Source organism: Lytechinus pictus, chromosome 1 (genome assembly GCF_037042905.1).
Source record: "Lytechinus pictus isolate F3 Inbred chromosome 1, Lp3.0, whole genome shotgun sequence".
NCBI classification, from domain to species: Eukaryota; Metazoa; Echinodermata; class Echinoidea; order Temnopleuroida; family Toxopneustidae; genus Lytechinus; species Lytechinus pictus.
The window spans coordinates 9,095,359-9,108,071 of record NC_087245.1 but is presented as its reverse complement, the minus strand read 5'-3'; the positions used below and the strand labels follow the sequence as shown (position 1 = coordinate 9,108,071).

General features: G+C 35.4%; 1 protein-coding gene across 1 annotated transcript in view; it reads left to right on the top strand.

The window, feature by feature from the left end:
* The window catches only part of LOC135153222 (uncharacterized), a 1,173,865-nt gene that overhangs the window by 481,146 nt on the left and 680,006 nt on the right, over nt 1-12,713 (top strand). The gene's annotated exons all lie outside the window — the stretch shown is intronic.

The window sequence follows — 12,713 nt, the reverse complement described above, 5'->3', positions numbered from 1 at the left end:
ATTTTCGACAAAGGCTGCTTTGCTATGAAAGGCTTTTTACAAAAGATTGTCTGCGTTATAGAAAGAGTCTGCGAAGTAATTGCTAAAATGCTCTAATATTACTACAACGCGGTATTTGCATCAGTGGATCAACTTTTGTCAGTCAGAATCGGATAGATGTGACGGGGCCTATACTGTTATTATTCTGTTTGCGCTAACAATGGCTCTGTGTAGCCAGTACTGGTCACCAAGTATCTGAATCACTGAGAACACAATTTTCATATATTATCTGACAACATATTCTGGGCAAAGCATTCCTCAGATTATGTGAATCTCATTTTCATATATTTTGTATAAATATGTGAAAAGAGAAAAGAATAATACACAGCATGGAATCACAACATTATATAAGAGGGGTGAAAGGGGTGAAAAGTAGGGAAATACGGGGGGGGGGCGTGGAAGTGGAGTAATATTGCCTACCAGAGCACAAAACGCATAGGCCCGAATTAACAAAGGTGGTTTCGTTTGAAACCATGGTTTCTAAAACTTGCGATTCACAAACGATGGTTTCTAAAACCCACGGTTTCAACAGTGGTCTCAAATGAAACCATGGTTTCAACAGTGGACTCAAATGAAACCATGGTTTAAACCGTGGGTTTTACCTCAAAACCAGGGATTTCCCCTTTTTTAGCGTGTACTGAGCATGCTCAGTTCATTGAAAACTTACATTCAACAAATAGCACTGGTAATATGGTCTGATTCTTCACTTACTACAACTTTTTTCGGTGAAATATAAAAAAAAAGTGTAATTTTATGCGCTTCTAGCTATCTCGCGATTCCCATGTAGCCGGCCCGCGTTTATTTAGCTGCTGTACCGTATTGGTACTTGACTCGGCCCCGGCTCAAGAACTGACTTAATTTTGTGATCATAATTCATTTTCTTCACTTTTGTCGCAGAAGATAGACTTTCTTGTATCCCCTTAACTCAATTTCTTCATAGAGAGAGTAACATTCACTATAGATGCACGATTGTTGAGGTTTGTCATCTTTTCTCTCTGATCGTGAGTAGCGAAAATCGGATGAACGATTCGGTGCTTTTCATCGCAATACTGCGTAGCTCGGCCCCCGTAGCTGCCGGGGCGCTTCCGCCCCGAATATCCTCAACGGAAGTGGGCGTGTAAAGAGCCGAGCTGAGCTGAGTGAAGCTTAATTTGACATCGTAGGCTCTGCCCTTCTACATTTTTAAATAAATGATTTTGTTTATGTATATTTATTTTCAATGGTGTTTAGCTTAGTTTTAAGTAATAATAGGCTTCAATTTCTTTGACTTGTGGATGTTCGATTCAGGCTAAAATTAAATCCCCACTCCTCAGCATGCGTATACAGTAATAAATTCACCAGACTAAAACCATAGATGGAGTGACCGGGAATTACAGGCCACCGCCTTCTTCCTATGATGATGATGAAATGTAGTACTGATTGAAACCACCTTTGTGAATCGCAAAATCAGTAAAACCTACGGTTGAAACCATGGTTTCTGCAAAAACCACCTTTGTGAATTCGGGCCATAGAGGCTGACCGGAGACCGTCATTACAAAATGAGTAAAAATGAATACAAATTCAATCATGTGGATTAAAGTATAAAATCCACCCCCCCCCCAAAAAAAAAAAAATTATAATAATAAATAAAAATGGGACGATGAAGAGTAGTAATCACGGTGTTTTGGATGCTGGTTCAGTGACATAATGTGCATTTTTTTGTCGTACTTGGAAGATTATTAAGTATCTTGTGTATAGATAATTTCAATGACCTATAAAATTGAGTTTAAGCAAAGTTTATATTTTCGAATTTTACGTAGGAAATATCATGTTGATGATGGACTTTGTTGCTTCATATGGATTTCTGATCGTCTTAACATTTGTTTACCATGACTGTCTACGTCGATATATTCTTTTCCATTGTCAACAATATTTTTAGGACAACAGCTGCGTCAGTTAAACAAGTGTTGAAATACTGTAAATGCTTACATCCAAACGTCACATAACAACCCAGCAGAAACAATATGTCGATGCCTTTAAAGGACAAGTCCACCCCAGCAAAAAGTTGATTTGAATAAAAAGAGAAAAATCCAACAAGCATAACACTGAAAATTTCATCAAAATCGGATGTAAAATAAGAAAGTTATGACATTTTAAAGTTTCGCTTAATTTCACAAAACAGTTATATGCACATCCTGCAGTATGCAAATGAGGAGACTGATGACGTCATCCACTCACTATTTCTTTTGTATTTCATTATATGAAATATCCTAATTTTCTCATCATTGTCAAGTGAAACAATGATTAATTCCTCCCTGAACATGTGGAATTGGCATTGTTTAATACTATATCGTTCGGTCAACTTGGTCCTTATCGTCAAATCTGTAAAAAATGAAATATTGTATATTTCAAACAATAAAAAACAAAAGAAATAGTGAGTGATGGACATCATTGACTGACTCATTCGCACGACACTGAGTTGTGCATATCACTGTTTTGTGAAAAATAAGCGAAACTTTAAAATGCCATAACTTTCTTATTTTACATCCGATTTTATGAAATTTTCAGTGTTATGCTCGTTTGATTTTTCTCTATTCATTCCAATCAACATTTTTCTGGGATGGACTTGACCTTTAATTGGGCCCTAAATGCCCGACAATAAGAGTTCAAGCATCGTTGGATAAAAGTACCGTAATAAATACAGATAAGGTTCATTGCTTATCTACACTATTACAAACAATGACTATATTGAATAGCAGGAAAAAAAACGTAGAAAATGTCGCAAATCAAACATATAGAATACTTTTTAGTTGCGAAACCCTTGCATGGTTCTGAAAGTGTTCGTTGCTTCTAAGTTATTAGATGGAACACTACTTCATGGTATTTATTTCCAAATGTGCATTGCAATGTATATAGGGAATACATCTTCTTAATCATATTCCTGTCAACAGCTTACATAAGTAATGCAGAGTCTTACAGTTTATTATTACTACAGATATTCACATATAGTAAATGACAAGAAAATATACATCAAGACTCAAGTATCATACTCACCAACTGTTTTTCTCCTAGCTTATACAACTATGATAACAACTGGGGGACTACATGAAGTATATATCGAGTGTCCAAATGAAAGTGAACCATTCGTCCACCTGGCAAGTATGGGCAGCCAAAAGGGTCAAAATTAACAATCTCAAAAATAAAGAAACACTCAGAAATAAATGTAGTATCTCAGAAATACATGATGTGGCTTTCAGAAATAAATGCAGTCTCTCAGAAAAAATTGCTGTTTCTCATAAATAGATTAACTTCCTCAGAAATAACAGTAGTGTCTCATAAATGTCAGTACTTCGGACGAATAAGACATTTTGGTCAGAAATATCAGAAATAAAAGTATTTAACCAGAAATTGATATAATTGAGAAATAAAAGACAAATCAGAAATAACCTTGTCAATCATAGATAAAAGCTTTTAGAAATATAAGACTCATTCAAAAAAAAATATCGTAATTGAAATAGCAGTATATTTTACAAATTAATGTCATCGACGTTCAGAAATAGATAATCTCGCAAATAAAACAATTTCAAAAAATAAATAAACTCTAGAAATAAAGAAAACTAGTACAGATATAAAGACAACCGCAGAATCATAAGTTTACGTGGAAATACGGTGGAATTAAAACAATTCTTGGAAATAAACACATTCACAGATTTGCATGCTTTTGCAGGAAATTACTGAAAATAGAGTCTAAGGCGAAATAAAAGTTCGCTCTCAAAAATAAAAGTTGGAACTCACATTTACATTGACAATTCGAATGCAATAGAGGGTGTATAGCTGCATAAACCAAGGCCGACCCTAGATACCTGCACTAGCTACCGAGCACAGCCGGCCGGCCCCCGACATGCGCGGCACGCGCGTTTCCGTTTTACACCCTGGCGAAGGCATTTTCCGCAAAAATAGCCACAAAGCGACTAATGAAGAGTCTACACACGTCGCTGGTTGCAGCGTGCGACACAGGCGAGTCCCACACCACCGCATGCAATCTGCACAGTTACTGATCAGAGCATAGAGTTCCTCGGCACTTCATGTACAGAGAGCAGTCATATGAGTGAAATCCGAACATGCTTTTGCAGTTACGTTTTTTTTATGAAAAGTTATGAAAAAGTTTTTTTTTTCTAAATATAAATTATTAACTATAAAATGAATAGAATGACAGACAAAATAAAAATAAACAGATACATATAATAGAAAGAAAATTGAAGTTTGATGAATTGATACACTTAGATGCCGAAAGATAGATATAGAAGACTGATAAATAGATAGAGACATAGATAGATAGATAGATAGATAGATAGATAGATAGATAAATAGATAGATAGATAAATATATAGAAGTAGAGAGAGAGAGGGAAAGACAGAGAGATGGATAGATAGATAGATAGATAGATAGATAGATAGATAAATAGATGGGGGGAGAACTTGAGAGATGGAGAGATGTTATAGATAGATAGATAGATAGATATATGGACGGATTAAGAGAAATAGAGAGAGAGAAAAAAAAAGACAGACAGATGGATAGATAGAGAGAGAGAGAGATAGAGAATCTGAGAGATAGATAGATGTTAGATAGATAGATAAAGAATGAGAGAGACAGAGAAGATAGACAAATTAACATATAAATAGAAACTGTAGTTACATAGATAGCTAGATGAATAGATAGATAGAATATAGAGAGAGAGAAATAGAGAAAGACAGACAGATGGATAGATAGATAGAGGGGGGAGAGAGAGATAGAGAATTTGAGAGATAGGTACATGTTAGATAGATAGATAGATAGATAAAGAATGAGAGAGACAGAGAAGATAGATAAATTAACAGATAGATAGATACTGTAGTTACATAGATAGATAAATAGATAAACAGATAGATAGATACTGTAGTTACATAGATAGATAGATAAATAGATAGATAGAAGATAGATAGATAGATAGAGAGAAATAGAGAAAGACAGACAGATCGATAGCGAGATAGAGAGAGGGAGAGAGAGAGAGATAGAGAATTTGAGAGATAGGTAGATGTTAGATGGATAGATAGATAAAGAATGAGAGAGACAGAGAAAAGCGACACATTAACAGATCTATAGATACTGCAGTTACATATAGATAGATAGATAGAAGATAGATAGATAGATTGATAGAGAGAGAGAACTAGAGAAAGACAGATGGATAGATAGAGAGAGAGAGAGAGAGACAGAGAAGATTAATAGATAGATACTGTAGTTACATAGATAGATAGATAGATAGATAGATAGATAGATATATAATTTGAGAGATAGATACATAGACGGATAGAGAGAAAAAGACAGACAGATGGATAGATAGATAGAGAGAGAGAGAATTTGAGAGACAGACAGACAGATGGATAGAGAGAATTTGAGAGATAGATAGACGGATAGAGAGAAATAGAGAGAGAGAAAAAGACAGACAGATGGATAGATAGAGAGAATTTGAGATACATATATATTTATATATATATATATATATATATATATTGAATTTTATTGCAATAAAAACTATCAAAATACAATCACAAGCAGTCAAAGACTGAAATAAGTGAATGTTTACATACAAATATAATCATATAAAGTAAACATTATAAATAAATATCAAATACAATACAATTTCATACAGATAAAAAAGAAATGTATCAAATAAATACAAAAGGCCAAAAGTAAAGTGTCACCAAAGAAGAAAAAAGCGGAATGAAAGATTAAGAAGAAAGAGGTGAGAGAAGGGAAAGAAATTGGGATAAGACAAAGAGAAGGGAAAGCAAGAGGTGGAATTTGAAAGAGAATAGGAGGCAACCTTCAGAAAAAAAACCTCATTATGCAATACAAGATATTTAACAATGGTAACAAGTAAATAAAGTAGTAATTGAATCGAATCGAGCACAAAAAAGGGAAAAGTAGAGCTGAGGAAATAGACTCCCGAAGGAAGTCGAAGCAGTGTTGATATTGCACATGAGTAGATTAACAGATGGATAGAGAGAAATAAAAGAGAGACAGATGGATAGATAGAGAATTTGAGAGATAGATGTTAGATGGATAGATAGATAGACAGATAGATAGGTAGATAGAGAATGAGAGAGACAGAGTAGATAGACAAATTAGCAGATAGATATATCATGTAGTACCATAGATTGATTTATAACATAGATAGTGGATAGACAGATATGATAGATTTAAGGATAGATATAATATGAAAAAAAAAGTAATTATGTGATTTATTTTTCAATATTTTAGCTATTATTCGTTTTCATTCATATAAACGATCATGTGCGATAAAGTAAAAAAAATCATGAAGCCAACGTATATAGTTCAGCGGAACAACCAAAATACAGAGACTGAAGCTTTTGGTCTATAAGCTCAGCTGCATTTGCACGTATGTTCTGCGGATATCTTCGGTGCGGACTTTTGGATCGCGCGCCCAGCTGATTATGTAAACAAACGTAGACGTAGACTCTTCACTAGTCGCTTTGTGGCTATTTTTCCGGAAAATGCCTTCGCCATGGTGTAAAACGGAAACGCGCGTCCGGTGTAGCGGCGAATTCGGTTCCACCGGCGGATACCGTATCCGCCGGCAGATATCGTTCTTAATGGCCGATATCGTTTTTAATCGGAACCATATCCGCCGGGTTTGACGCGGCTTGATGTTTGCAGATTTGGTTCCTCGGCGGATTTGGTTCTATTGACGATACGTGTAATATTTATTTGGACAGACGTCCAACCTCGGCAGCGCGCGCATGCGCGGCTCTGGCAATGTCGTTACCAATGGCGGGAGGGGATTTTCGTCCGCCTTTAGACTTTTAGTGAATTTTTATTCAGGGGCGGATCCATACAGCTTTTGACGAAGGGCTCGATGGGGGTGAGGGAATAGGAGAAACAATGACTCGATATATCATGTATACATAGACCTGGCACATGCGCCAAAACTTTGCTATTTATTATTATCAGATTTTGATGAAAGTTTCATCATTTTGTTTTGTAGGCCCTACGTGAAAATTTATACTACTTTCAGTCCGCAGTATGCATCGATATCTTTAACTGTGCTTTTTCACACCATGATTAGTGTAAGTTTGCCAGACTGGCGAAAATTTGTACCCCCATATAGGCCTATGGTTTTTATAAAATTACAGATTTTCAACGAGTTAAAACTTCATAATTTCAAAATAAATGAGGCAAATTAGTTTATGAATATATATTGCTGTTAACTCATATTATTGCTTGTAGAGTGCTAATTTTTTGTGAAAACATTTTTCAAACAAACATTTAAAAAAAGAATTTCAAAACATGATTAATATCTTATGTAGTTTATTGTAGGCCTATTTTTAATTTGTCATGTATTTTTTTTATTTGTTTTTTTTATTCCTTTTTTTTCAATATTTTTGTTAAGGAATCTGAATTAAAGGGATGGTCCGGGCTGAAAATATTTATATCTTAATACATAGAGTAGAATTCACTGAGCAAAATGCAGAAAATTTCATCAAAATCGGATAACAAATAATAAAGTTATTGAAGTTTAAAGTTAAGCAATATTTTGTGAAAACAGTCATCATGAATATTCATTAGTTGGGCTGATGATGTCACATCCCCATTTTCCATTTTCTTATGTTATCACACAAAACCATATTTTTTTCATTTATTTCATACTTGTGTGAATAATATGTCTCCCTTATAATGAAATAAGTTGCAGCAATAAATATCTAATGCACTAAATCAGTTGTCAATCCAAATTTTCTAGTTCTTGGAGGAAAAAATGTGAATAAACCTAATTTCATATAATAAATTACAAAAGAACAAGTGGAGATGTGACATCATCAGTCCACCTAATGGATATTCATGACGTAACAGGCGGGGGGGGGGGGGAGTTGCCCCCTGGCGGATTTAACCAGGAATAAAAGAAAAACGGGAAAGGAAAAAAAAAGGAGGGAGAAAGAAAGGGAAAGGGGAATGAGGGGAAAAGGAAAGGAAAAAGTGAAAAGAAAACGAAGAAAAAAACCCTTTTTAATGGAAAAGGAAGGAAATCGGGAAAATGAACGAAAGAAGAACATTTGAGAAAGAACAAATCATTCCAAAACAGGCATATGTAATGCAATAGCACGGTGGGAAATAAATTAAAAGATGACAAAATGGCAAACAATAGCGCGAAACGAAGGTAAAATGCAATTAGTCAAAAGCTAATTTTTGGAAAACAAAGAAAAGGGACAAGGAAAAAAAAAATAACACGACCGGGCTTCCGATGATTGAAATTAAAGAGCGGGAAGAAAGATGGACTGCATACAACATTGTGCTATAAGCTAGCTAAATTTTATGTAAATAAGCTACCGGGGCTTTGCCCCAGACCCCACACAGTAGGGGCTCTTCATTTATACTGAACCTCAAATTGCTCTATAACGCTTCCCGTTCACAATCACGTTCAATTACTGCACATGCGCCGGGGGGGGGGGGGGGGTCTTGGTTCCACATCCAAGAGAAATAAAATAAATTAAAGGAGACAAGGTATAATGAAATAAATGGAAACAATGAAATTTGTTAGTTGCTGAATCTAATGGAAAAATCAATTACATAATTAGAATTTAATTTCAAAAGGCATTTTTTTCCAGCTCGATCGCTTTGCGACTTTTTACAGATTTTTCCCACATTACTATGTTTTGCCCCTCAAAATATTTGGTTCATTACGAAACTGGGTTGAATAAATGTGTTGTGTAAAAGCTATATCCTGTACATGCCCGCGATTTGATTAAAATAGCGGCAATCTGCGAGGTTTAAATGGCTTTGATATCAAGAAATTCCGGACCCCAACCGCACAGCACTGCGTATGGAAGGGTTGGGCTATGGTCCCAAAAAGTTCTACAAACAAGAACAAAAAGAAAGGAGGAAAGAAAAGCAAAGGAAAAGTGTAGAATATGATTTTATTTACTGAATGTAATGCCAAAAAATAGCTCAAAGTTAGATTCTTCTTTGTGTGCAGTATGTGAATTTTGTTTCATTTATTGTAAAGCGCGTAGAGAAACTTTCAGTTTTATGCGCTATATAAGGGAAGTATTATTAGTAGTATTATCATGAAAAGGTGATTTTTTTCTCGCTGGCTTCGTTCGGGACTTATATAAAGCAGCTTTTTAGCTCATGTGCTATACTGCGCCCCTCGGTTTTTTTTTACACTTCACGCTACTGCCGCAGAATCCTGTTCACAGTGGCGTACAGACCACCAAAAAAAAAAGGAATCTAAAGAGAGAAGAGTGAAAAATGTTATATCGCGCGGTCTCATACCACGTGACGTCCCTGAAGACCACCTTACGGGGCCAACGTTGTGATGAGCTGGCGTCTCCACTAGAACTTAGTTCCAACCTAATGCAAACTTAATCTCTGATTAACGTCAGTCTGAGTCTGACTCTGTCCCTAATCATCAGAATAAAGGCAAAATGTTGAGGCTTTCCTCTTCAAGGCCTAATGTAACTAGAATCCGAAAGGTAGCTGGCTCTCAATTAGACTAAGGCTAACCCACCTCTTCTTCGAACTTCATTTCGCAACGTTATTCACGCGCGGTGCGCGTGCATGCATGACGTGTGAACGTGATGAATGAAGGATATCGCGATAGCGCAAGAACGATATCTTCCGAATCTTCCGAAGGGAGTGGCCTTTTTTGGTACTGAATCCGCCGGCGGATTTGGTGCCTAGAACAGTATCTGCCAGGCGCAGGATCCGCCGGTACACCGGCACGGTGAGACTGTGCAAGCCCTTGGCTACTACTAAAAAAGTACTCTACTAGGCCACGACGTCATGCATATTATATACCGAATTGTTCGAATTTTTGGACGGGTTGCTGGTCAAATTATTTTGTGCTTGGTCTTGGACGACCATTATGCAAAGCATGCATGCCACGCGTGGACCGCATCGCATGCAGCATGCACCGAACAATAAATAACATTCTTTTTCCAGCTATGCCCGGCATTCGAATTGTCAATGTTAATGTGAGTTCCATCTTTTATTTTTGAGAACGAACATTTATTTGCGAGTTCCAACTTTAATTTTTGAGAACAAACATTTATTTCGCCTTAGACTCATTTTCAATCGTTTCGTTTATTTTTGTGATAACATATTCCTGCAAAAGCATGCAAATCTGTAATTTTGTTTATTTCCGCGTAAACTCATGATTCTGAGGTTGTATTTATTTTTGTGGTTGCTTTTATTTCTGCAGTTATCTTTATTTCTAGATTTTTCTTATTGTTAAAAATTGTTTTATTTGCGAGATTATCTATTTCTGAACGTCGATGACATTCATTTGTGAAATATACTGCTATTTCAGTTACGATATTTTTTTTTGAATGAGTTTTATATTTCTGAAATCTTTCATCTATGATTGACAAGATTTATTTCTGATTTGTCTTTTATTTCTCAATTATATCCATTTCTGGTTAAATACTTTTACTTCTAACTATTCTGTATTATATCCCTTACTTAAGATTGTTGTATTGAGAGTGTACACAAGGAGGAAAAGAATAGTTTTACTACGAAAAACGTTTGCCATGAAATAGTTCATTTTCCTTGCTGACGTCACGCATAGTCCATTTTTTCCCTAGGGAAAAACTGAACTATACGTTTTTACCCCGCCCCCTACTCGATTCGCGAGCTGTGCGGCGCGATGCGAGCAGAGCGCTGCTCAGCCCAACGGTACTCTCCACTGCATGCCACGGGAAACTTTCGGCGAGCTGCACTAACCAGGTGCGCTCGCTGAACAGACGATCAATACGGCAATTAAGGCTTATTGTTTTCTCAACTTCTCAACGATTGTTCCATCATCGACTTATCAAAAATCGTTTTGCTGTAAAAGTCGGGTATCAACGAAGAATATCGTATGAAGAATATATATGAGTGGAAGGGATATAAAACAAATATACAATGACCCATTCTCGGAACTGGCTAAAACTATTTGCACTCAGGAACATCACATTGTACTATTCTCCCTCGGGCCAATGGCCCTCGGGAGAATAGTACTATATGATGTTCCTTCGATGCGAATAGTTTTAGCCAGATCCTCGAGTGTCATTGTATATTTGTATACTATTCGTCCAAGGTAATATATTCATTTCTGAATGTTATATTTCTGAGATACTACTTTTATTTATGAGGAAGGTAATTTATTTCTAAGAAACGGCAATTTTTTTCTGAGAGACTGCATTTATTTCTGAAAGACTACATGTGTTTCTGAGATAATTATACTACATTTATTTCTGAAAGTTTCTTTATTTTTGAAATTGTAATTTTGGCTCTTTTGGCTGCCCATAGGCAAATGGGTTTGTTCGTTACTTCGATCGGTCAAATGTCCTTAGGGGTCGGCAAGGGTTACAAGTGGAATACGAATTTGTGCGTACATTAGACTGGACACCCTGGGAGATACTACCTCCATGGTTTAAGGGACGCATTTAAAGATATTTTTATCGACCCCCCCCCGAATGGTCATTAATTTGTCAACAAAATCATTCCATATACATGTGCTGATCTGTTGTATGTATGCAACTGTTTGTGCAAACCTTCAACAGCATATTAAAAACATGAATGATAATAAAAAATAAAGAAAAATCATACACAAAAAATCGTACAGATTGATAATAATAATCTTGTAGTACATGTATATTAAAAAAAAAGAAAGATTACAGACAGGATAAACAATACATGTATCATACCAAATGATAAGGATTTGGGGGAAAATAGAAGTTTACTAAACGATCGATATTCTCTCAAAAGAATTAAGCCGTTTAATCAAATTTATCAGTTTTATTGGTAAGTCAACACTGAATTGCCTTTCATTTATGAAATCAATTTGTAAATCAGAGAAAACAATGAAAGCTTGATGTCCAAGCACACGAAAGCTTTTTTTTATTTCCCCGGTCTTCCCCTCACCCTTTTTCATTCACTCGTTTTTCCTCCTCTTTTTTCCTCTGAAAATGGAATCAAATTATTTGGGAGAAGATACTCTTCCAGCTATTATATAAGGATTATGCGTTCATGACATTTTTTTCTTTTCTGAAATTGGGAATTTGTGAGGTGTCAAGTTTTTTTTCTCACACGGTATAGCGCAGTAAAATATATAATTTAGAGATTAGTTTGTGCGCTCTATAAATCTGTTCAATGTATATGCATTTATTGATTCCAAATCATTGCGTTAATTTTCTTATGTAAATTGTGAATCTTGAGTGTCATTAATGACAGATATGCTCGCTATATAAATCTTAAATTATCATTGTTATTATTATATTATTATATTTCAATTCAAAATCAATATATTTCACGACCAGTAAATTAAATACACTTCAGCCTTCTGACTTTCGGCTGAAAGTGTAATAACAAATAGTGCAATAACAAATGAGTTGTTCGATAAAAAATTGAATGATATAACTATAAAAAATAATGAAAAATGGGAAAAAAATGTTGAAGAAAAAGCGGAGGGGGGCATAACTTAATACTTTCTAGATATAAGATATTAAAAAATGAACTGGGCAAATTGATCATTCTTTTTGAAGACTGGGCGCCTTTTCATTAAAAATGAAAATGCGCTCATTCATTGCATTATTGTTATTGAAATATTCGAAGCACGTGAATTGAGTATTGTTGTTCACAATGTAATTCATCAAAACTAA